This window comes from Sorex fumeus, unplaced genomic scaffold, assembly GCF_029834395.1.
Source record: "Sorex fumeus unplaced genomic scaffold, SorFum_2.1 ptg000018l, whole genome shotgun sequence".
NCBI classification, from domain to species: Eukaryota; Metazoa; Chordata; class Mammalia; order Eulipotyphla; family Soricidae; genus Sorex; species Sorex fumeus.
The window spans coordinates 16155994-16182350 of NW_026606075.1; the positions used below are offsets into that span (position 1 = coordinate 16155994).

The 26357-nt window shown below is 38.1% G+C and overlaps 1 long non-coding RNA gene across 1 annotated transcript; it reads left to right on the forward strand.

Moving 5' to 3' along the window:
- The first annotated feature begins 16846 nt into the window (after window positions 1-16846).
- Window positions 16847-17389, forward strand: LOC130021795 (uncharacterized). The gene is made up of 2 exons (XR_008792196.1): window positions 16847-16935; window positions 17169-17389. It is a non-coding gene; the product is annotated as an uncharacterized LOC130021795 (long non-coding RNA).
- Window positions 17390-26357: the final 8968 nt, after the last annotated feature.

Here is a 26357-nt window from a genome sequence, read left to right on the forward strand (position 1 = left end):
TCTCCAAGCCTGCTCTAACTGGGACTGGGGCCTCCTCCACCCAGATCCCCCATCTTCCAGTATGTAGGCGTTACACCCACCAACTTCCCCGCCGTGTAATCCCATCAACGGCTAAGACCCAGAGACTATAAAACCCAACTCCTGGAAGAGAACAGCGCAGACATCTTATTATGTAGTTCTTACTCTGGAGAACCTGGCAGGCTACCAAAAGTATCCTGCCCGCACGGCAGGGTCTGGCAAACTCACCTTGGTGTATTCAGTATGCCATAACCCAGTAACAATAATGGGTCTCATTCTCCTAACCCTGAAAGAGCATCGAATGTGGCACTTTCTAAAATCTTAGGGCTAGGAAGAAGGAGACGTTACTGGTGCCTGCTTGAGGAAATTGATGAACAAACAACAGGATGACAGTGATATGCTGTTCCAGGGATCAAACCCACATAGCTGTGTAGCACTCAATCTACTGTAGTATCTCTCAGGCCCAAGGCATATTTTTATCACAGGTAATTAAGAAGAGAAAATGGGACAGAATTCTTATGTTAAGGAATAGTAGTCAAACAATTTCCTTAGCTGAAAAAACAAAATAAAGCCAGACATTTCAGATTCAGCAAGTTTAAAGCATGCCAAACAAATGAAATTCAATGAGTTTCCCATTTCTGATATATAAAAAGTGCTAAATGGAAAATACTTCCAATGATATTTTAGGTCAGAGGTTCCCAAATTCATTTGACCTATTGCTCCATTTTCAGAAGAAAAATTATTCAGCATTCCTTTCCCCTGTCTTTATGAATCTACCTTATTTAAGTGAACAGAAAGTGCTCCAAGTTGCATCCAAGGCTACTACCAACCACCCCCCCCCCCCACACACACACACACTGGAGAGATCCAATATTACCCTGGGGGGCAGTATCACCCATTTTAAGACACTTTCCTATTACTCATATTTGAAGGATAAATAAAATAATTTTCATATACATAACAGTAAAAGGAATTCATTGTCACTAAACCAGTCCCCTGAAGAACACTTGAGGGAACTTTATAAAAGTAAAGAAACTTTCTAAACTTTTGGAGCCAGGTGATCTAGGCATCCATCCTTCAAACTATTTCATTTTTGCATTCTGTTGTTCTGAATACCACCTAAAAGTGATGTTATCTTGTGTTTATCCTTCTTCTAGCTTACTTCATTGAACAAAGACTGAGCAATTCTGAAGTCCTGAGACCCAGATTTCAATCATCAAACTTAAAAAGGTGCCTGTCAAGATAGCAGGCTTCGGTGTGTGGGGGAGGGGTGGTTGGGTGTGGAGGGAGGTGTGTGCAGCAGCAGATGCAAGAGAGGAACGTAAGAGAGCCAATCTGGGAACACTTGTGTTGGGATTGGTGATGGACCATTTTATGTCTACATCCCAACTACAAACAACTTTGAAAACCACGGTGCCTTAGGGGAAAGAAAGTAAAGAAACCTCAATTAGACATAAGTTGCAAGATATCTAGAAAATAAAACGTGAAAGAAAAAGTAAGTAATAGGAATATGGGGATGGCGGCCTTTGCTTATTTTAAAGGTAAAGGTAAAGGCCCTCCCGTTGATCGTCGATTTGCTCGAGCGGGCCCAGTAACGTCTCCATTGGAGACTTTGTTGTTACTGTGTCTGGCATATCGAATACTCTCCGTAGCTTGCCAGGCTCTCCGAGAGGGGCAGAGGAATCGAACTCGGATCGGCCATGTTGGCTGCGTGAAAGGCAGACGCCCTACCCGCTGTGCTATGGCTCCAGCGGTAGCTATTGCTTATTTTAAAATTTGTAAAATTTCTTCTTATCTTCTCTACTATAAGATTAACAATCTTAATTTCATCTATTTTTAATTTTAATATAATATTTGATTGTTTAGAAATATGGATACTTTGCTATTGACATTTATATATATATTAGCATTTGAATTTTTTTTTCTTTTGGGCCTAGTATTGCTCAGTATGTCCAGAAATCACTCCCAGGGACCCAAGTGTGATGTCAGTAATTAAACCTTAGTCAGCTGTGGGTAAGGCAAATGCACTGCTTCGACTATCCCTTCAGTACCTATTTTATTTTATAATGTCATAAAATGTCACTATAATAGATGTTTGCTATTAATTTTCAATTCAAATTTAGAGTCACATCAAGGTTGGACTATATTGATTCCCTTGGTAATGGATTCCATTCTCCTTTTGTAAAATTGAATTATATTTCACATATTTTAGTTATTCTGTTCTAAATTTTTTTATTTTCAGATTTTAATTCGGTTGAATTCTTACATAAATCTATATGTAGAGCAGCAACTCAATTTTTATTAATTTATTTTACTTTTCAAAAGTATATTTTATTCTTACCTGTGAACACCTGATTTAGGAGACAGATATTAAGACATAGGTTATATGTAAACTTTGGTGAAATAATCCCACAACCTTTGTTTCCTATCTCTCTAATTACTGAAGTACTACCTTGAATTTTATATTATTACAATTATTCTCCAATTTTTGAAGGCCATTTACAATGCTTTCAAATTTTCTATGTGTCTTATATTTAGGCCAGAAACCGTGAAAGGCAAATCCCATTCCTTCCTCCTTATTCTTCTATGTCTTAACATCCTTTCAAAGTCTGACTTTTTATACACATTCTAGTCACTTCACAGTTATAAGTTTTGGGTTTTACTTATATTTTTGCAATTTATAGCTGTTTAAAAAATGCTAATACAAAATGAACTTATTTTATCATAGAAATAGTATTGTGGGTTAAAATAAAAATCCATTATGCTATTATAAAAATACAATTAAAATGACTCCTAATCCATTCATATTTTTCTCATTATTCTCTGTTTCACTATATCTGTTGCCAATACACACCAACCACATTGGCCTTCCAAAAATATCCCTAACTTGTTGACCTCTAGCATGTTTATCCTTGAGAAAATTTTTTACCTAAATTTTATCTATATGATGCTTCATTCTCATTGAATTACTATTTTATGTATCAAAATTAATATCAACATTCCCCCATAAATTTTTTTCTATTTCAAATAACTGAGCAATATATTTTTTTTTGGCTTTTGGGTCACACCCAGTGATGCGCAGGCTCTGCACTTAAGAATGTCTCCTGGTGGTGCTCAGGGAAACATATGGGATGTGGAGGATTGAACCCAGGTTGACTGGGTGCAAGACAAATGCCATCTCCACTGTGATATGTCTCAGGCCTCTTATAGTGCAATTTTTAAAGTATTATGCTAAATAATAATATCATCTGGACCACTAGTCCCTACAGTTTGTAACTGTGAACATTAGAAAGAAATAACATTCGTCAAGACCCTTAATTTTTGTTTTTGCTGAAAACTTTCCATAACATATTGATTTTACTAACTTTTATCACTTGTATCACTTGTCATCCCATTGCTCATTGATTTGCTTGAGCAGGCTCCAGTAATATCTCCATTCATCCCCATCGCATGCAAGTGTAGCCCAAATTCTTGCCCCAGGAACACAAAGATCATCAAACCATTTGTTGAGGATCTTGACAAAGAAGTCCGGCCATCTTGTAGGTGGGAGGCCAGGCGTTCTTTGATATCTTGTGGAATCCAATCTGTAATGGCTCTAGTCCAGCGATCATCTCCAGATCGCATTACGTGACTGGCTCATCTGATTTTTGACACCTTGGCAGCATCCCTGATCCTCGATTGTCAAAGAAGGTGGGAACTCCAGATTCCTTCGCTCACTTGAGTAAAGCATGATACTCCACACATAGCTCTTTCAATTCCTCTGTGGGAGACCTGAATAGCCTTCTCATCCTGTTTTCGTAGGGCCCAGGTCGCTGAGGCATATGTTAGTGCAGGAAGAATGGTGGAGTCGAAAAGATGTGCCCAGAGCTGGTGGTTCTTTGTCCTCGTAACAAATTCTTCGACACCCTTAAAGGTGTTCCACATCACTCTCTTCTGCCATAAAAGCCTCCATCCCTCTCGGATAACTTGGGAAGTTACCGAGGGTATGCCACCCAAACAGCGGAACCTGGCAAGCTACCCATGGCATATTTGATATGCTAAAAACAGTAGCAATATTGGATTCATTCTCCTGACCCTGAAAGAGCCCTCAATATGGCAGTATTTGGAAGGATGAGCAAGGAGAGGCTGATAAAATCAAAGGGCTGAACAAGGCTGCCAAAATGAAGAAGGACTAAAATGACTGTCTGTACTTTCAATGCACGTACACTGGCATCAGATGCATCCACTGAGGATTTGATGGTGCAAGAGCAGAAGATCAAGTATGATATCATTGGGTTGACAAAGATGAGAAGGCATAATCACATCACACTGTTTTTGACACTGGAGAAGAACTGTTGCTTGGAAAATGCAAAAGTAGAGGCATCAGTGGTGTCAGTATCCTCATCAACACGAACTTTGCCATGAGCGTTGATTCATTCAAATGCCTAACAACCCAAATTAGAGCTTACATTTGAATAGATATGACTCATTGCCAGAGGTTTCTCTCTTCATCGTCTATGCACCGACATCCAACTACGATGAAGAAGAAATTTGGAAGTTCTACATGGAGCTGGAGAAGTCCTATAAAGAAGACCACATCTTTTACAAGGTCACTGTCAGTGATTTTAATGCCAAGATAGGACCAAGAAGGTCTCCCAAAGAACTTCATATCGAGACCTACGGCTTAGACTGAGTTCATCATTTTGATCAAGACTATCCATGGTAACTCACAGTTTCAGAGATCGAATCTAAGTGGAGGACATGGGAATCTCACAGGGGACAGTTCCACAACAAAATTGATCACATTATATTCAATTGATGGTTTTGCCTGATTAATGTCACAATTGTCCCAAAATTCCAAATGGGATCAGGCCACCATCTTCTTTGTGTGAAATTATACTTCACAGGGTGAGGAGAAAGGAATACAAAGTTTAAGAAAAGAAATCCTAGAATGACTACCAACTGGGAGTGCTTTGGCACTATTGTGATATTATAGGAAGATGTCATTGACAACATCAACGAGGAATACCATCAACTGATTCAGCACCTTCATGACTGTGCAAGAATGCTGATAATGAGAAAGCCACAGAAAGATGCCTGTCTTTGAAAACTCTTGAGCTCATTCGCCAATGTGATTTGGACTGAGCTGCAGGCAATCCAAGCTAACATTTGAGCTCACAAAGCTATGCAGAGAAGCAATAAAGGAAGACCTCAAAGAGAAAAGAGCACGGTTGGCCAATGCAGCAGAATCTGGGAAAAGTATTCACAACGCCCACCTGCCTTTCACCAACTTTAAGACCAAAATGACAGCCCTCGACATCCTGATGGATCTATCACATCTTCCAGAAGGGCAATGGAGAAGGTTATCCATGACTTCTATTTCGATCGCTTTGATAGTCACACCCACCTGCCCACATACCAAATTCCGCAGGATGGTATGTCATTCCCAATGTTCTCCCTTCAGATATCCAAAACACCATTTAGTCAGTAAAGGAGCATACAGCACCCAGTCCAGACAAGGTCAGACTCAAACACTTGAAGAATCTGGCATCAGTACTCAACAATACACTGGCTTGGCTCTTCACACACTACCTGCAAGGTTCCGTCCCAATGGAAAACCAGAAGGACTATTCTACTGTACAAGAAGGGAGACATCCACAACATTGGCAACTATCACCTGATCTGCCTGTTGTTCATCATCTACAAGTTATACACTTGAATCATCCTGAATAGTATTGGCAGAACACTAGACAAAGAAAAAACCATGTGAGCAAGCCAGGTTCTGAAAAGGATTCAGCATGATCTACTATATCCTCACAGTGACCAAGCTTATTGAGATTTTGCGACAGTTCAAGACGCTACTCTGTGTAACATTCATTGATTTAAAGGCCTTTAATTCTGTTGAGACTGAAGTGGTCATTGAAGGCCTAGCCAAACAGGGTGTTCAAACTCAGTACATCAGGATCCTCCATGAGTTGTATTATGGATTCACCTCCAGAATCTCACCATTCTACAAGGAAGTGATCATCGATGTCAAGGAAGGGGTTTGGCAGGGTGATACAATTTCACCGAAACTCTTCAGTGCCACCCTTGAGGATGCCATGCGATATCTGGAATGGGAAGGAATGGGAATGAAGTTAAACGGTTGGCAACTACACTACCTCTTCTATGCTGATGACATTGTTCTAATAACACCAAACTTCAGTCAAACGTCATGAATGCTGGTCGACTTTGACCATGAGTGTCAGACTACAGCTGAATCTCAGGAAGACAATTTTCATGAGAAACAAACTAGTTTCTGATGTTCTATTTGCTCTTATTGGAACGAACATCTGCGAATGCAGCAGTTATGTGTACCTGGATTGAGAACTCAACATTACAAATGAGTTGGCACCAGAATTTCACAGGATTTTATTAACATGATTAATAATAAACAGAAATGCAATATTATTAGTAGTTATAATTTTAAGAATGGGAAATGATAGAGATATGACTTTAAAAAATATAAGATACTGTATAGGTATTAGGGTAAGTATCTTCCATATGGCCAGCATCAGTTCAGTTCCTGGAACATCATATGATCATCACATCACCTCCAGGAGACACCTTTGAGCACAATGCAATGAGTAATTCTGGAGAACTACTGGGTGTAGCTCAATATAGCTGTGCTATCGCTTCAGCCCTCTTTATATACATATATATGTATGTATGTGTGTGTGTATGTGTGTAATTATAGCTTGCTTTTTTTGGGAACCACCTAGTTGTGTTTCTCAGGGCCTACTCTGTGCTCAGAGCTCAGTTCTGTTGGTTCTCAGGAGAACATATGTGTTGCTGAGGCGAGATCAAACCCAGGCTGGCTATATGCAAAGGAAGTGCACTACACACTGTATTATGACTCTGCCCCAATAAATATAACTTTAAAAATATATCTATAAAAATAAAATAACCAAGAATCTATTAGTGAAATAAAATAAAATCATTTCACATGCATAGCTGAGCTGAGAAAATATTCAGACATGTCATTACCATACTAACGAGAAACAAAGGAAGAAAATTAAATTGTAAACCAAAGTGATAAGCTAAAAACTGTATTAAAGGGTATATATGGCACTCTTATTAATGAATATATGATTGCTTAAATAGTGAATGTACCAGTAATAATGAAAGATTTGAAAATATGCAGAGTGAAAACTTTAAATTGAGAAACTGGCAGAAAATTGTGCAGAAGTTAAGACATTTGCTTGGAAGTGGTTGTGGCAGCTGGGACCCTGATTGGAGCTCTGGCACCGAACATGGTTCCCAGAACATCAATGGTTATTACTTCTGAATACAGAACCAGGTGTGGCCCACAAAACAAACAAAGCAAAGCAAAAATCAAAGTAAACTACAAACCCTGAGATACAGTCTTTTAAAGAGTTATCATCTCAATGAAATGCGAACAGAAAAATATCCTCCTCCCTTCCAGCAACAGACTCATGGAAGATTCCAATATATTCATAAAAATGTGTGTGTCTAACCTCCACAACCTTTCCCACACACTAAGAAATATGCAATGGCTTTTGGTATTATGAAACCCCAGTTAACCTTGAAGTTGGCATAAAGGTGAGAAAAAGAGAAAGACCATGGGCAGAATATATCTCCACCTCAGTAAGTAGGTCACCTGGTACTCTGAAAACTCCTCCACATTTAAAAATCTACCCAGTGCTTTACATTGCCATATACTTCAGCCTGCGTAATTAAATGATTCACAATAATTGCATAGCTTTATGGATCTGAATGCATTGTCTAGTGGTTTTTACTTGACACACAGAACAGAGATTTTGGGTAGGATATCATGCTAACTTTAAGCATTTGCTATCACATTGTTATTATAAAGATACCCTAAGTGTTTGCCAAACATTAGTATAATACTAGCAATAATTTCCATGACAATGAGGCTCACAACAAGAATTTATCTGACACCATTATTATCAGTTCTTTATTCTCTAAAGAAGAGAATCCATTTTCTTGAGATAGCTATGAAAAAAATAGGTTTTGTTTCCAAGTACACTTTAACTGCAGGCAAAGATGAATAGTTATAGCAAATTATGCTCTCAGAGTCTAAAATATTTACCACATGACCCTTATGGAAATTGTGTCTAGCTTATGCTATAAGAGATCACTATATATGACATTTAAGTTGATTCTGGAAATTAAAACCTTGAAAAGTAAATTGCTGTCATCAAAAATGTGTTAGCCATTGGAAACTGTATTGAAAAAAATCTTTTAAAGAGAGAAAAGTTTATTTTTACCAGTAAGGGTCCATTATAAACAGTTCATAATGAATCTAAGGTTAGCATGATAAATTCCAAATGGGATTGTATAGTAAAACAGCTCATATAGTTCAGTCTATAAAACAAAATATATCACTGCACTTAGTTAATCTCTCAAGGAAATTTGCCAAAGTTCTCTTGATTCATCTTATTACTAGCTAGATAATGGCAAACTTTTATTTCATGCTGAATATAAATTCACATTTCTAACTGTTGTCCAAAAAATAAAATAAATTTCTGTCACTCCACATTAGCATGGACACTTACGAAACCAGAGAAGTGTTAACAAAACTCATGAATTTGTGTGACAGTTGTCTTTCCATCTACTTCTAGATATTTGGCCTATAGCTACTCCTTCCACTTTTTTTCTATTATTATATAGCACTGTAGCACTGTACTCGTATTTTTCATTGATTTGCTTGTGTGGGCACCAGTAACGACTCCATTGTGAGACTCATTGTCAATAGTTTTGGCTTATCAAATATGCCATGGGGAGCTTGCAAGGCTCTGCCATGCGGGCAGGATATTCTAGGTAGTTTGCCAGGATCTGTAAGAGGGATAGAAGAGTAGAGCCCAGGTTGGCTGCATGCAAGGCAAATGCCCTACCCGCTGTGCTATCACTCCAGTCCAATTATTATTATTATTATTATTATTATTATTATTATTATTATTATTATTATCCTATTATTATATAATTCATTTAAAGTGTGTGTATTTTCAAATTGATTTTAAATTTTTGTTTGCTTATTTTGGGGCCACATCTGACAATGCTCAGGGGTTACTCCTGCTGTGAACTCAGGATTTATTCCTGGTGGTACTCAGGGAACCATATGAGATGACAGGGATCAAACCCAGTTGGGCTTTGTGCAAGGTAGATGCCCTACCTGCTGTAATTTCTTTCTGTCTCATTGATGAAAATATCACTTATAAGTTGCCATGGTATTTATCAGGTCTTGAAACATCTCTTCAGAACATTTTGAGGGACTATATTGAACAACGGGAGGACAGTATATAAAGAGAGAGAGCATGAATTGTAACAAAAATACTTCCAATTGATCACATTATCTTTAAAATTTTATAGCCTTTTTTATTTATACAAGACCAAGTTAGAGATCAAAAGATGTGAGAATTCAGCATGGATTCTTCATTTATCTAGGTCTTCTTTTCACTGCCATCTAGGTGATGGAATTTTTGTTAATGAAATAAAATAATAAATATGATTTTAAATAGCACTTATTTAAGTAATAGTTTTAGAGTAATAGAAAAATGTAAATTTATATCTTGAATAAAAATAAAACTCCTCTACATGAAGGGAAAGATTTTCATGAATCAGCTTCTATTTCTATATTTTCCTAAGTACACAATGCCATATGAGGTACTTAGAATTTATCATTGCTAATAAAACTAAATAACTTGCAATAATGACAGTCCTGTTGGTCTTTCTAAAGTAAAATTCATTTTATTGAGAAAATGAATTGACTCTATAGTACCATAATTTGTCATCATTCTGGAGACTCATACTTTAGGAGTCAGTTTTGCACTGTTAGATAATCTTTTCTTATTAAATCTTCCACAGCAGTGGAGTTGTGATTAGCACTCATAGAAAACCAAATATTATCTGAATCTGGGCAAATTTTGAAATGTTATCTATTCACATAAATCTCTTTGTTATTTATACAATATTTCCACATTTCATATATTTTGTCCAATGTAAGTGATATAGAGTCTCATCTAGAACTTTATTTTTAGAAATTGTGCAAAAGAAGAATTACTGTTTTGAGGCCAGGAGGACTGGTCCAGAGATGGAAGCTTGCTACAAGTGTGTGAAGGGTGGAGGGCAGTTAGGGTAGAGAGGGATCACTGTGATAATAATAGTGGAAATGATCACTCTCCACAAGTTCTGAATGGAGGTAAAATAATAAAGAAAATAACCTTTTAGTATCTGTATTGCTAACTGTACTGACCAAAAGGAAAGAGAGAGAGAGACACACACACAGACAGAGACAGAGGGAGAGTGAGAGGGAGAGAGAGACAGAGGGTGGTGAGAGAGAGAAAGAGAGAGAGGCAGATAGGCAGAGAGGAAGAGAGAGATACTTGTCATAGAGGCAGGCAATAGGGGTAGGAAAACTGAGGACATTGGTGGTGGGAAATAAACACTGGTGAAGGGACAGATGTTGGAACATCGTATAACTGAAACCAAATCCTAAACAACTTTTTAACTGAAAAAAAAGGTAATTGAACTTAAAAAATATTTTAAAAATGAAGATAAACTATTAAAAATATGTTGCTTTTAGGAACCTATGTGTTTGTTCATTCTCCTTTTTGTTTTAAAAAGGGTGACAAATTCTAAAATTCTAGCATATTTTCTAATGACTGGTGCATAATTTTTGAGTGATTAAAAATTTACCAAAAGCAGGCATTCTAAGAATCTCAGTTTCCTGTTCATTTATTATAAATAATTACTAAAAGTTTACTTAATATGATCTTGCATTATAAGTAGAATTTATGAAAGAGTTTCACCATAAAAATTGATTTAATGACAAGATGATAAAAATCTTACAGATCACCTTAGTTTATAAATAATCTGGTATACAATAATTTTATCACTCCTTGGTCATGATCTGCACAAGCGGGCCCTGGGGCTGAGATCTCCAAGCCTACTCGGATCGGGGCTGAGCATCCTCCACCCAGATCCTCAGAATGCCAGTAGGCGGGGGTCACATCCACCAACTGGCCCCCTGGCATCGTGTAATCCCATCAACACCCAGATCCTCAGAATTCCAGTAGGCGGGGGTCACATCCACCAACTGGCGCCCTGGCATCGTGTAATCCCATCAACGGCCAAGACTTAGAGACTATAAAAACCAGCTCCTGGAACCATGCAGCCCCATTTGTGGCCACGTGACATCTTATTATGACATCTTATTATCCCATTCCTACTTTTGACAAACTGGCAGGCTACCGAATGTAACCTGCCCACACGGTAGAGTCTGGCAAACTCCCTGTGGCATACCCAATATGCCAAATACCAGTAACAATGATGGGTCTCATTCTCCTAAAGAGCCTTGAATATAGCATTTTCTTAAAAATCTCAGGGCTAGGATGAAGGAGACGTTACTGGGGCCTGCTCGAGACAATTGACGAACAACAGGACGGTCGTGTTTCGTGATTGGTCATGATCACTGTCACTGTGAACTGTCCTCCCGTTGTTCATCGATTTGCTCAAGCGGGCCCAGTAACGTCTCTATTGTGACACTTGTTACTGTGTTTGGTATATCGAATGTGTTCATGGGTAGCTAGCCAGGATTTGCCGTGCAGGCGAGATACTCTCGGTAGCTTGCCAGGCTCTTCCAGAGGGGCGGAGGAATAGAACTTGGGTCGGCCATGTTCGCCGTTTGAAAGGCCCTACCCACTGTGCTATTGCTCCAGCCTACTTGGTCATGATAAAAATTCAAGATATGTTTCTGTAAGGGAGTATTTCTTTTCTGTTTATTTTTAGGCCACACACAGCAATGATAAAGGGTTACTCTTGCCTCAGTGTTTAGAAATCACTTCTGGTGGTGTTTGTTTGACCTCATGGGATGCCAGGGATTGAAACCAGGTTGACTACATAAAAAACAAGTACCCTAGGTACTGTGCAATCACTGAAGCCCCTCTAAGAAAGTATATCTATTTTCGAAAGAGGAAAAACTATAAAATTTTCATAGCAAGATTATAATTTTGGCATGTCACATACTATATTTCCAAAATATCCATGTGACAGAATTCTAGTATGAAACATGTAGTCTGGAAAAACTGGGAATATGGTTTTTTTTTATTTTCTGCCCTGGATTTATGTGAAATCAGAAAATTCTATATCCTCAGTAGAAAAATAAGAATAGGAGAGATGACTATGAAAACTTCATGAATTATTATACATAGTTTTAATGGCAGAAAGTATAATACATGTCCTATTAATCAGAATTTGAAAAAAATTCTCAGCATATCTAAGGTCAGGTGCACAAAATTAGAATGAATAATTATTGTTAAAATCAGAATATCTTAAATATATCACTTAATCACTTAATCACTTAATCCCCGTTATTCATCGATTTATTCGAGCGGGTGCCAGTAACGTCTCCATTCATCCTGGTTGCGTGCTAGCGTAGCCCAATGGTATCTGTTCGTTTTAGGAACATGTAGAGCCTCAAACCGATCATTTAGGGTCTTGACGAAGAAGTCTGACCATCTTATAGGTGGGCGTCCACGTGATCTTTTGATGTCTCGTGGAATCCAATCAGTAATGGCTCTAGTCCAGCGGTTGTCTGTAAACCTCATTACATGTCCAGCCCATCTGATTTTTGATGTCTTGGCAAATGAGACAGCGTCTCTGATTCTTGAGCGTTGACGAAGATCAGAACTCCTGATTCTATCTCTCATTTGAGTGAATCGTGATATTCCAAGCATAGTTCTTTCGATTCCTCTTTGAGAGACCCGAATAGTGTTCTCATCCTGTTTTCGTAGGGTCCAGGTCTCTGAGGCATATGTTAATGCAGGAAGAATAGTGGAATCAAAGAGATGTGCTCGTAGTTGGAGGTTCTTTGTCCTTTTAGTTATTTCTTCAATGCTCTTGAAGGCATTCCAAGCCGCTCTCTTCCTCCTGCGTAACTCAGGTGCCAGGTCATTCATCATGTTGATTTCTCGACCTAAGTATATATAACTGTTGCATTCGGAGATGGTGGTTCCGTTGAGAGCGAATGGAGCGTCAGGAACAAGGCTGTTTCTCATAAACATTGTCTTCGTAAGATTCAGCTGTAGTCCGACCTTTCCACACTCACGGTCAAAGTCCGCAAGCATTTGTGCCGCTTGGCTGATGTTTGGTGTTATTAGAACGATGTCATCAGCAAAGCGGAGATGGTGTAGTTGCCGACCATCTATCTTCACTCCCATGTTTTCCCATTCTAGTCGTCGCATGATGTTCTCGAGGGTGGCACTGAAGAGTTTTGGTGAAATGGTATCACCCTGCCGAACCCCTCTCTTGATATGGATGATTACTTCTTTGTAGAATGGTGAGATCTTGGTAGTGAATCCGCAATAGAGCTCACGAAGGATCCTGATGTATTGAGTTTGTACGCCCTGATTGGCTAGGGCTTCCATGATCGCTTCCGTCTCAACAGAATCAAAGGCCTTCTTTAAATCAATGAACGTTAGACAGAGCGGCATCTTGAACTCCCGAGATACCTCAATGAGCTTGGTTATTGTGTGGATATGGTCAATGGTACTGAATCCTTTTCGGAATCCAGCTTGTTCACATGGTTGTCCTTCATCTAGTGTTCTGCTAATCCTATCACAACAAGCTCCCGGGAGAGCACAAGGCAGAGTCTCCTACCCTGTGTCTGACTATCCTCGCCAGGGCCCAACAGCTGAAGACTTCCAGGCCCCAACCAAGGCCTTACTGGAGCCACTCTCCACACACTTGGATAAGCCTCAGACATAACCGAACTGGCAGAGGAACCCAGGTGTGTGGGACCCGGGACTGAGATCTCTAAGCCTGCACGGTTTGGGACTGGACCTGTCAGTAGCTAGACAGTTACACCCTCTAACTGCCGTGTAACCCCAACAAAGGCCAGGATCCAAAGATTATCACAACAAGCTCCCGGGAGCGCTCGGCCGCATTCGCGGCCGCGCGACTATTTATTTAATAATTTTCAGGATACCTTAAATATCCTTAAATATCCAACCCACACGGCAGAGCCTGGCAAGCTATCCGTGATCTATGCCAAATAGACCAAATCCTAAATATATATGGAATTTATTTCACATACTTTTTAAAAAAATTTTATTAGTGAAATATCATGATGTAGAGTTGTAGACTTACACATTTCTATGTTTGGGTTTCAGTTATGCAATGATCGAGTACCTCTCCGTCCACCAGTGCCCATTCTCCATCACTAATGATCCTAGTATCCCTCCCACTCTCCCCATCCCTCCATCCACCCTGCCTCTGTGCCAGGACATTCCTTTTTGCTTTCTCTCTCTGAGTTTTGTGGTTTACAATAGAGGTATTGAGTGGCAATCATGTTCAGTCTATAGTCTACTTTCAGCATGCATCTCCCATCCTGGGTGGATCCTCCCAACAGCCTTTGCTTGGCGTTCTCTTCTCTATCTGAGCTGCCTTTTCCCCCAGCATGTGCGATTGGCCTCCAAGCCATATTTCACATACATTTGTATACATATAAGTCATCAAGGTGTAGAGTTATATATTTCTTCTTCCTTAACCAAACAGGCGCACATTTAATGTTGAAAATAGATGGTCAATTACCTGGAAAATTTAATTGTAGTTCAGAGACAGATAAGGAATATACCTTAGGATATAAGGTAGATAATATGAAGCTCTTGTTCCATATAAGATAGCATTTTCTCCTTATTTCTATCATTATCATCTCATGACCATGAAATACAATGAAATACAATAAAAACTACAAATATAAATCTACATAAAAGATGCCAAAATATGCAGTTAATTTATTAAAGATTCCACTTAGAGAAGAGTGTTTGCAAAGAAACTAACATCCATCTGTATTTTTATTATGATAAAATGCATAATAGTTACTTATCACTTAACTTCCCATTAATCGTTGATTTGCTCTAGCAGGCGCCAGTAACGTCTCCATTTGTCCCTGTCGCGTGCTAGTGTAGCCCAATGGCATCTGTTCGCTCTAGGAACATGAAGAGCCTCAAACTGATCGTTCATGATCTTGATGAAGAAGTCTGACCATCTGGTAGGTGGGCGGCCACGCGGTCTTTTGACATCCCATGGAATCCAGTCGGTAACAGCTCTAGTTCAGCGGTCGTCTTTAAATCTCATTACGTGACCAGCCCATCTGATTTTTGACACCTTGGCAAACGAGACAGCGTCCCTGATTCTTGATCATCAATGGATGTCGGAACTCTGGATTCTTTCTTTCATTTGAGTGAAACGTGATATTCCAAGCATAGCTCTTTCTATTCTTCTTTGGGAGACCTGAATAGCGTTCTCATCTTGTTTGCGTAGGGCCCAGGTCTCTGAGGCATATGTTAATGCAGGAGGAACAGTCGAATCAAAGAGATGTGCCCGAGCCGGAGGTTCTTCGTCCTCTTAGCTATTTCTTTGGCGCTCTTGAAGGCATTCCAAGCTGCTCTCTTCCTCCTGCGCAGCTCGGGTGCCAGGTCATTTGTCATGTTGACTTTTCGACCTAAGTACACATAGCTGTTGCATTCGGAGATGGTCATTCCATTGAGAGTGAATGGAGCATCAGGAACAAGGCTGTTTCTCATAAACATTGTCTTCGTAAGATTCAGCTCTAGTCCTACCTTTCCACACTCACGGTCAAAGTCGGCCAGCATCCAGTAGAGAAATAAATATTCCTTTGTTTTTCTAATATGTTTCTAATATAATCTAAGATTTTACCCTTGAGAAAAAAATGTTCCAATGCCTTTCCAGGAGTTAGACCTTTCTATGACAATAGATTTTAATTCACACACTTTCTTGGAATGTCTTTTACAATGGTATTCTTTCAAATTAGAGGCATGCCTACTATGTATATTTACAGATAATAGGTGCCAAATTCTAATTGGGGTATGTCTTGATTTCTATACCCAGTTTTGTTTGCATTAGAATTATCAGAAAACCATGGAGCTTTATTAAACTGCTGAGATTTATCTTAAGAAAGTAGTAAAAGAATAAAAATTGTTCTTTGCAGGGCATATACTCTCTACATTATTCATATAATCAACTAAAACTATTCTAAATTAGTTGAGATGATCAAAACTTTTCATTTTGATGACTCAAGTTATGCCACTCTCCCAGTTATTAATTTTTTGGTTATAGAAATAAAATAAGACATTTTCAGGTCATCCATTCTGATTATGTTTCTGGTCTCATTCATCTGTTATGGCACTAACATTTATGCTTTCTCTGATGATTAAGTGCTTACTAAGCCACATCACAATCTGATTAAAGTCAGAAAACCTATTTCAACAGTAAAATCTTCAATGAGCTTTTCTGGCCTACAGAGATCATCTCAGTAAATAAATCTTCAAAGATATCAGTGCCACAAGAGACAATGTATTTCTTAAAGTTTCAGTTATTATCTTCAGATACTTTTAGAGAGAAATAGAGGCAATAGTAGGTAGGTCGTAAATGACATTTTCTCTTTAACATTACTATTTCCTAATAGTTTTTAATTCCAGTTAAATTAAATTAATACCATGCAATACCATTTATTGAATAATCATCTGAAATGTTCTGAAATCTGAATCTATAATTTACCATGTGAAAGAAAGAGAAATTTATATCCTAATTCCCCAAAATATATAAACTATTTTTAGTTAATAACTTTAGATAATCAAGTCTACACTTTGCTACTTGTAATATCTTAGTTTCTCATCAGATCAACTATGAATTCAAAAAATTATATCTTATTTATGGCTACTAGACCTTTCTCAGAGAATTTAGCTATAATCAATCTGGGAAATTGACAGGTTGTGCAAGAACTTAAACATTGAGAGAAGATGCATTTTTTTAAGGAAGAACTATTTTAATTTTCTATTAAACATTCTTTCAAAAGCATTATTTTATCTTACTGAATTATAAGAAATACATTAGGTAAAGGTAAAGGTAAAGGCCCTCCCGTTGATCGTCGATTTGCTCGAGCGGGCCCAGTAACGTCTCCATTGGAGACTTTGTTGTTACTGTGTCTGGCATATCGAATACTCTCGGTAGCTTGCCGGGCTCTCCGAGAGGGGCGGAGGAATCGAACTCGGGGCGGCCATGTTGGCCGCTTGTAAGGCGAACGCCCTACCCGCTGTGCTATCACTCCAGCCCAAGAAATACATTAGTATTAGAAAAACTAGGAAGGAAAATCAAATGTGAAAAATTAAACTTATATGAGAAAGAAAAATTATAATAAAGGACTGAGAACTTTACAAATTTAATTAAATTAATGTAATATAACTTGAAAACTGTGCATCTCAAAGCAAAGTGTTTATTCAAGTTTTAACAACAGCACTTTATAATTTGAATACACTGATTTTTTTCAGGAAGGAAATCCATTTAAAAATACTTTTCTTTTAAAAATAGGCCTGTGTTCAACTACAGATTTCTCCCCCATGCTCTGATCATATTTCCTTTATTTTGATTTGGGAAGAAAATACCATTTCTGTTGGCATGAAATGCAAAATCTGGGTTGTTTCATTTTTTCTTAAAAAAGATCCCAGTACAGAACTTTTTAATGAAAAATAGATTAAGGTATTAAGTGCACAACACTAAATATTGGCCAACTATCGGTATTCACTTTGAGAAGATGCATTTTTATGGCCAGTCTACTTGCTTTCTGATTATTCTCTTGAAATAAGAACACATAGAGGTATTTCAGGGTCAGTTCTATGCGGCCACAATAAAGTAACTATCTAAATACAACAAATCACACAATTTTTCAGTTTTCAAGTATATATAAAAGTTATGTAATACTGCAAAATAACTTAATCTTATTTTCAATTTTTTAAAAAATTATTTGTATTGCATTACCATGAAATACATAGTTACAAAGCTGTTCATCATAACTTAATTTTAAAATTTTTTTAAATTTTAATTTTAAAACATCCTATAGCTGAAATGAGTGTAGCTATTATCTGACTTCTTTAGTAAGACTTTTATTTTCTGGAGAAGAGTCTTACTTTGATGTTAATAGCAACAGGCTTATTAGAGTGGTGGATTATGAAGTGGCTGTGACATTCCCTATAAATAAATAACAAAAGGGGCTGGAGAGATAGCACAGCAGGTAGGGGGTTTGCCTTGCATGCAGCTTACCTGGATTCCATTCCCAGTATTCCATATGGTCCCCTGAGCACTGCCAGGAGTGATTCCTGAGTGTAACGCCAGGAGTAACCCCTTTGCATTGCCAGGTGTGACCCAAAAAGCAAAAAATATAAATAAATAAATAACAATAAAGTTTGATTACTTAATGAAAAATTTCCATGTAGCATGTAATTTTGTTTGATAGCATTTTACTTAGAATGTCATCAAAAATAGATGTCAGTTTTCTCAAACTCTGTATACTGCTCTTTGATACATAAATTTATATAATCATCTACACCCTTTAAAGTCTTTTTAATAATCCTCACAGCATCATTACCAGGAGTATATTCTGACATTAGAATCTTTTTTTTCCTTATTCAGTCAAGCTTTATTATGAGATTATAGTAATTCAGTCATATCTTCACTCTGTTTCTCATTTTGTTTCACTTGATATTTCCACCACATTCGAGGGTTCTCCATTCATATCTTGAATATTTTAAAAAAGAGATTTCTGAATTTGTTTGATTCAGAACCTTTTCAGAAAAGCAAACAAACAAAACTCTGAACCACCTCCCTAGAAATCTACCTTATTAAAGCAAAAAGAGAACACTGCACCCCACAATCATACCTTTGAGACTAGTACTAACTACGAGTTCAGTCCAGCCCTCTGGGGAAGAAGGAAAGTAATTCACAAGTAACACAACTAGAATGGTGAAAATTTTTAAATAGTCTTTGGTTGCATCCATTTAAGGAATCTCTCTTGGCCCCTATAGCCTTTTGAAGTAAGTTGATATAGCTTCAAAGTCAAAATGATTTCTTGACCTATTGGCTATAAAATGGCTATTTTTAGATAGTAAGTAAAAGCATTGTTTGGGCTATAATTTTTATCAGAATTCTAGGGTAAGAAATGCATTTTCAATGAGTGATCATATTTTGAAAGTGCTGCAGTTGGGAGAAATGGTTTCAACCCAAAGAAGTAGGTATCTCAGTTGATCCAAGGAACTGATTGGGATGAAGTGGGAAGTGAGGCCATTACCTTGAGAAAAGAATGCTTATCAATGCAAACCACCCAGGGAAATGCCTACCAGGTTTCCAGCTGGGAATGTCTACTAAAGGCACCTTTATATTGTGACGTTAGCATTTTTATAAGGAAACTGTTAAGCTGTGTCTGAAGTCCACTTGATTTACACAACATGGGAATGGCACCCACCTCCTGAAGTTTCAGGGAATTGTGAACCAAGGCTAGAGAGAAGAATTGCTCTTTGCAGGAAAATGGAAGTCAATGATTGTGCATTCACAAAATAAGTAAGTGATTGGCGGTGGCAGTGGCATGGTCACTCTCCCACCACATCCATTTGGTGGCCATGAGCTGCTTCCACACCCTGACCTGCAGCCACCGTCAACAGATATATGAAAGAGGTGATGTCGGTGGGCCCCACAGGTGACATGTGAAGTGGGGAGGAGAAAGACAGTCACTTTCTCCCCACCTGCCTCTGCCATCTGGGACCCAGGATTACTGGGTTCTTGTCTCGCCTCGCAGAAAGGAATTTCAGGAGTAGACAAGCAGTGAAGTAAATAAATTTTATTTGGAGGATTTTTAGGTATGGAGGGATAGAGAATAAGAGAGTAATGTACTCACGAGAGAACATGGGCTTCTCCATGGGCGGAGAGAGCCTCTACACACATCCCAGCACTAGACACAAAAGCATGAAAGTACACATCTCAAGAGGGGAGATGCGGGCAACACATGTCCTTAGAAGAATCTGACCTTACAAGTCAACAGAATTTGATTTGGGGATAAAGGTGATTGATCAGTTGGGGAAGCAGAACACAGAGAAGAGGTTAAAGATGGAATGGGAATGCAGCTCATGGCTACCAAACACAGGAATGAGAGTATCTCAGGAGCTCTGTGTTGGGTGTAACCCAATAAACCTAAGCTCCCTGAAGCCAGGGAGAAAGGACAAATCAATGTTATCCTATAAATCATAACTTTTGTTCAAGCTTTCCAGGATTGCAGGAGAGGCTGGAGCAGGGTGTGGTTAAGAGAGAACATAGCTTTTCTTAGAGGGTTGAGATGGGGTGAATCTCCAGATAAATCATACAGAATAATAATAAAAAAAAGAATCACACACCTCTGGTTGAGATGTGAGCATCTTTCAAAATAGAGAACGTGTATTGCATGCCTTTGATAAGAGTCTGTCTTAGAGTGAGACCTTCACAACTGCACTTGCCTTATGCATTTTATACAAATTAGGCCTTGAACTCTTGATGGTCTTCTAATATACTTAAACTGAACTTGACCTTTAGATTCTTTTGAATTTTCTTTGCTGGTTGGTGCCTCGGGTTCAATATTTGATTGGTGCCACATTTTTCTCCCTCTCCAAAGAACTCAGTATTTGTGTCTCAAGGGTCTAGATTTTCTTTTTGGGGACAGCTTTAGGACTAGTAATTAGGTAATTTTTCCCCTATGTTGTATTATTTCCAAAAATAATCTCTAAAATAACGAGGGCCTCATCCCATCAACTATCTATCTGCAACAAAAGGAATATCTCATCCCAAGAAATAGGCTCTGATTAACAGGCTTAAAATATCTAGCAATTCATGTTATCATCTAGGACTTATAATTTACATTTATAGTTTATAGGTATATTAGATTAAAGATTTTAAGAGTCCGAGCACAGCAGGTAGGGCGTTCGCCTTACACGCAGCCAACATGGCCGACCCGAGTTCGATTCCTCCGCCCCTCTCGGAGAGCCCGGCAAGCTACCGAGAGTATTCGATATGCCAGACACAGTAACAACAAAGTCTCCAATGGAGATGTTACTGGGCCCACTTGAGCAAATCGACGATCAACGGGAGGGCCTTTACCTTGGGCTGGAGCGATAGCACAGCGGGTAGGGCGTCTGCTATTGATATTAAATGAGAATTGCTTTCAACTTAAATTCACCAGTTGCCTGATTCCCCAATAATAATATCAGCAAAAATATTTACTCAGTAAAATAGTAGGTGGAATGTATTTCAAGCTAATGATGACAATACACAAATTCATAGCTGACATCATATTCAAGGATGAAATACTGAGGAAACCTTCATTCTGGAATCAGACACATGACAAGGATGTACACTTTTTTAATATTTTGCTCTGTATCAGTTTAAATTGTGATTTAAATCACAACTTAAATCACTCTAGCTAGCTATGATTTTTTGACATGACTTCCTAACCATGTATAATAAACTGTTTCTTTATTGATATTTAGTGGTCATTGCTGCACTATATATTGTCCTAATGTCAATATTGTTGTGTGTCAAAGAATAGGAAAAGTTTTGGAGAGGAGAGGAGTAAAAAATACCACTTAAGTAGTCAGACACAACCTATTGATTAATTTTGGGATCTAAGCACATGTTTCATGGTACCTCACTCAATTTGTAACATCAAAGATGACCGATAACAAAGAATTCTAAAATGTATAAAAATGCTGAAAATTATGACCATAATGTTGATGATGATAATATAATAATAGTAAAGCTTGAAAATTTATGATAATCATCAAAATAGGACACAGACAAAAGGACACACTGTTTGAAAAGAATATCACTTTCTGGACTCATGCTTCTACAATCTTTAATTTGTTAAATTAAAAACTACTATATAAGTAACCTCTGGGGCAGCATACCCTGAAAACTGACCCAGGGAACTACAAGATCTCAGCCAAGGTGCCCCCTGAACACTAAGCCCAGAGGGAATCTCCAGCAAGTTTTATAACTGCATCAGAAGTGGGACTTTAATCCTGCTAGGCACTGTACCCACAGATACAGCTGGTGGTGGGCGTGACCTCCCGGGTGGCAGCCACTCATACATTTATTTTCCTCTTTCCCAGAACTTTGGACTCACATCTCAATCTCCATTATTTAATTCTGCGGAGGAAAGGCTGGTTTTCCCAAACACATTAGGCAAATAGTCCACTAGCCTATTCCAATCTCACCAAAATAATGGTGAACACAAGAAACTGAACAAGCCTAATATAAAAGAACATATCCTCTGAAGCTGCACTAGAGGTTACACATAAGTCATAGAGGTGCCCTAAAAAAGAAAGTAGTATTCCTGAAGGGGAAAAAGGAGACTACCATCAACCAAGCTCACCCAGAATTCTTTCTTGCAGCGATAGGGGAACACTGCTGGTGAACTGCAGGGTCCCACCTCCATAATACCATGGCAACATGAAGAACAGCACAAATTGAAGAACAGTACAAATCCCTACTACGAGGAGTGGGTGAAGGAAAGAGCCCAGAAGCCTCAACAGGGAATGCCCACAAATAAAATCTCTCCGATAAAGAATTTGGAAGTGAAGTGTTGAGGATGTTCAATAAACTCAAAGAAACGGTGGAACAGGCAACCACTATATTAAAAATGGACATGAAAGAAGCAGTGGAATGATCAGCTAATAAAATACAGGAAATAAGGAGAGCAGAAATAAGAAAGCTACAAACAGAAGTGCTACTAATAAAGGATATTGTAGATGAAATTAAAAACTCGGTGGGCGCCCCCAACAGTAGAATGACAACAGCCAAAGACAGAATCAGTGACCTTGAAGATGAGTGTCAGAAAGCATACAGGGAACAAAATACAATGGGAAAAGACCTCAAAATACCTCTAGGGAAAATCAGAGACCAAGGGGATGAACTCACAAGGAACAACATAAGAATCATTTGTATCTGAAGGACAAAGAGGCAATAGCAATGAAGTAGCTACAGTTAAAATATTGTTGCTGAGAGGTTCCCACAGCTGGAAACTACAGGCATCCAGATCCAATCAGCCCAAAGGGTACCAGCCTAAAGAGACCCTAATAAAAAAAACTCCAAGATATATCTTAATCAGAATGAAGGTTACCACGGATGAGACAAAATACTGCAAGCAGCAAGGTCAAAGAAGGAAATCACATACAAAGGAGCACCTATTAGATTTATAGCAGACTTATCAGATTGAAACCATCTGAACCCGAAGACAATGGTGGGATATAGTGAAAAAACTCAATGAAATGAATGCCTCACTAAGAAAACTTTATTCGGCTAAACTCCCACTCAAAATCAAAGGAAAAGTTCACTATTTCATGGATAAACAAGAGTTCAGGAACTTCATAGACTCCAAAGAAACCTTAAAAGATGGACTAAAGAAGCTACCGTAAGACAAGACAGATCCCTATAAACACAACAAACCTCAAGAGAAAGATGGCACAAAACCCCATGACAATAATCTATCTCAATGTCAGTGCTCTAAATGCACCAATTAAGAGACACAGAGTGGCAAAATGGATTAAAAAAAACAGCATTCGGCTGCCTACAAGAAACACATTTGAACAGTTAGAGCAAAGTCAAAAGATAGAACACAATCCTTCAAGTAAACAACTATCTCTAAAAGGCCAGGATGACCATACTAATATCCAACAACATAGATTTCAGGCTGAAAAAGATTAGAAGGGTATTCGATATGCCAGACACAGTAACAGTGAAGGACATTTTTTAATAATCAAGAAATATGTACGGCAGGAAGAAATCGCATTGCTATACATATAGGCAACCAATGAGGGACCAGCAAAATATTAAAACAACTGCTAATAGACTTTCAAGGAGGACATTGGTAGCGACACAATAGTAGTTGCAGACTTAAACACTGCCTAATTACCTTTGGATAGAGAGCAACAAGATTAAAACTCAGCAAGAAAGTAATACTAATTTTGCAGGAAGAAATGGAAGAGAAAGACTAAATAGATGTACATAGGACTTTCCATCCCCAAAATACTGAACATACATTCTTTTCCAGTGCACACACATCATTTTCCAAGATAGAATGCGTGCTGGGTCGCAAAATATATCTCAATAGAATCAGGAAGATAGAAATTGTATCAACTATCTTTTTGGACTATGATGAACTGTAGAAGCTAATCACACAGAGAAGTGTAGAATGAAATAAAACACCTGGAAATTAAACAACTCAATGTTGAACAACAAGTAGGTCAGGGAGGAAATCAAGGAAGAAATCAAAAGATACCTATAAACAAATGAGAATGAAGACATGAGCTACCAGAACCTGTGGGATAGAGCTAAAGTTGTGTTGAGAGGAAAATTTATAGCTCTGCAAGCATTTCTCAGGAAATACTTGAAAAGGGCCTAAATAACTTGACCACACAGCTCAAGATCTAAGAAAAGGACCAACAAAAGAAATCCAAACCAGTCAGAAGGAAAGAAATAATAAAACTTAGAGCAGAAATTAACGACATGGAACCCCCCCCCAAAATATCCAATAGATCAATGAAAGCAAGAGCTGTCTTTTTTATACTTCTAGGATTTATTTTCATTTATTCAATTGATTGCATTTTTTTTATAATTTTTTATTAGTGAAACACCATGAGGTACAGTTGTAGACTTTTATTAGTGAAACACCATGAGGTACAGTTGTAGACTTTTATTAGTGAAACACCATGAGGTACAATTTTTTGTGCTTGTGTTTCAGTTATACAACGATCGAGTACCCATCCCTCCACCAGTGCCCATTCTGCACCACCACTAATCCCAGTAGCCCTCACCAACATCCCCCCACCCCACCCTGCCTCTGTGGCAGGACATTCCCTTTTGTTCTCTCTCTCTCCTTTTGGGTGCTGTGGTTTGCAAAAGAGGCATTGAGTAGCAATCATGTTCGGTCTATAATCTACTTTCAGCATGCATCTCCCATCCTGGGCGGATCTTCCCAACACCTAAGAGCTGGTTTGTTGAGAAAATAAGAAAGATTGATAAACCACTAGCAAGACTCAAAATAAAGAGAGAGGAGAACTCTAATAAACCTAATCAGAAATGAAAAGTGGGACATCACAATAGAAACCAAAGAAATTATAAAGATCATAAGAGATTGCATTAAAAATTTGTATGCCAAGAAACAAGAGAACCTAGAAGAAATGGATACATTTCTTGATTCCTATAACCTCATAAGGATGAGTCAAGAATATTTGGAATACCTGAATAGACCTATTACTATCAAGGAAATTTAAGCAGTAATCAAAATTCTTCCCCAAAACAAAAGCCCAGGTCAAAATGGCTTCACTTGCGAATTCTTCCAAACATTTAAAGAGGACCTATTGTCAGTTATTTTCAAGCTTTTCCTGGAAAATAAACAGAAACACTCCCAAACAGTACCTATGTGGCACATACCACCCTAATACCAAAAGCAGAAACACCACAGGAAAAGAAAATTATAGGCCAATATCCCTGATGAACATGGACATGAAGATCCTCAGTGAAATATTAACATACAGAATCCAACAACTCATCAAAAAGATCAGACACACGGCCAAGTGGGACTCATCCCTGGGATGCAATTATGGTTTAACATTCACAAGTCAATCAATATAGTCCATCATATGGACAAACAAAAAGATAAAAAGCATATGGTCATATCAATAGATTTAGAGAAAGCATTTGACATATCCAGCACCCATTTATGATGAAAACTCCCGCTAAAATAGGAATTGAAGGAACTTTCCTCAAGATAGTCATAGCCATCTAACACAAGCCCATGACAAGCATTATCCTCAGTGGGGAAAACTAAGAGCCATCCCTCTAAGATCAGGGAGAATAAAAGGATGCTCACTCTCACCACTCCTATTCAATATAAAACTAATCATGCTTCAGATAATTAAAAACCTTGGGATTAGTTTAACCATGGAGGTAAAGGACCTGTACAAAGAAAACTACAAAATGCTACTTTAAGAAATTAAAGAGAACATGAGGAAATGGAAACACATCCCCCTGCTCATGGATTGGGAGAGTTAACATTGTCAAAATGACAATAATCTCTAAAGCATTATACAGATTCAATGTGATCCCTATAAGAGTACCTGTGACATTATTGCAAGAAATTGATCAAACTTCTGAAATTCATATGAAACAACAAACTCCCACGAATAACGAAAGCAATTATTGGGGAAATAAGATGGGATGCATCAACGTCCCCAAACTCAAACTGCACTACAAAGTGATAATAATTAAAACAGTTAGGTATTGGAAAAAGACAAATCTGCAGATTAATACAATAGGGTTGAATATCCTTAGACACACCCTCAAGCATACGATCATATAATCTTTTATAAGGAAGCAAGAACTATAAAGTGGAGAAAGGAAAAAACCTCTTTAACTAATGCTGCAGGCAAAACTGGACAGGTACATGCAAAAAAAAATTGGGC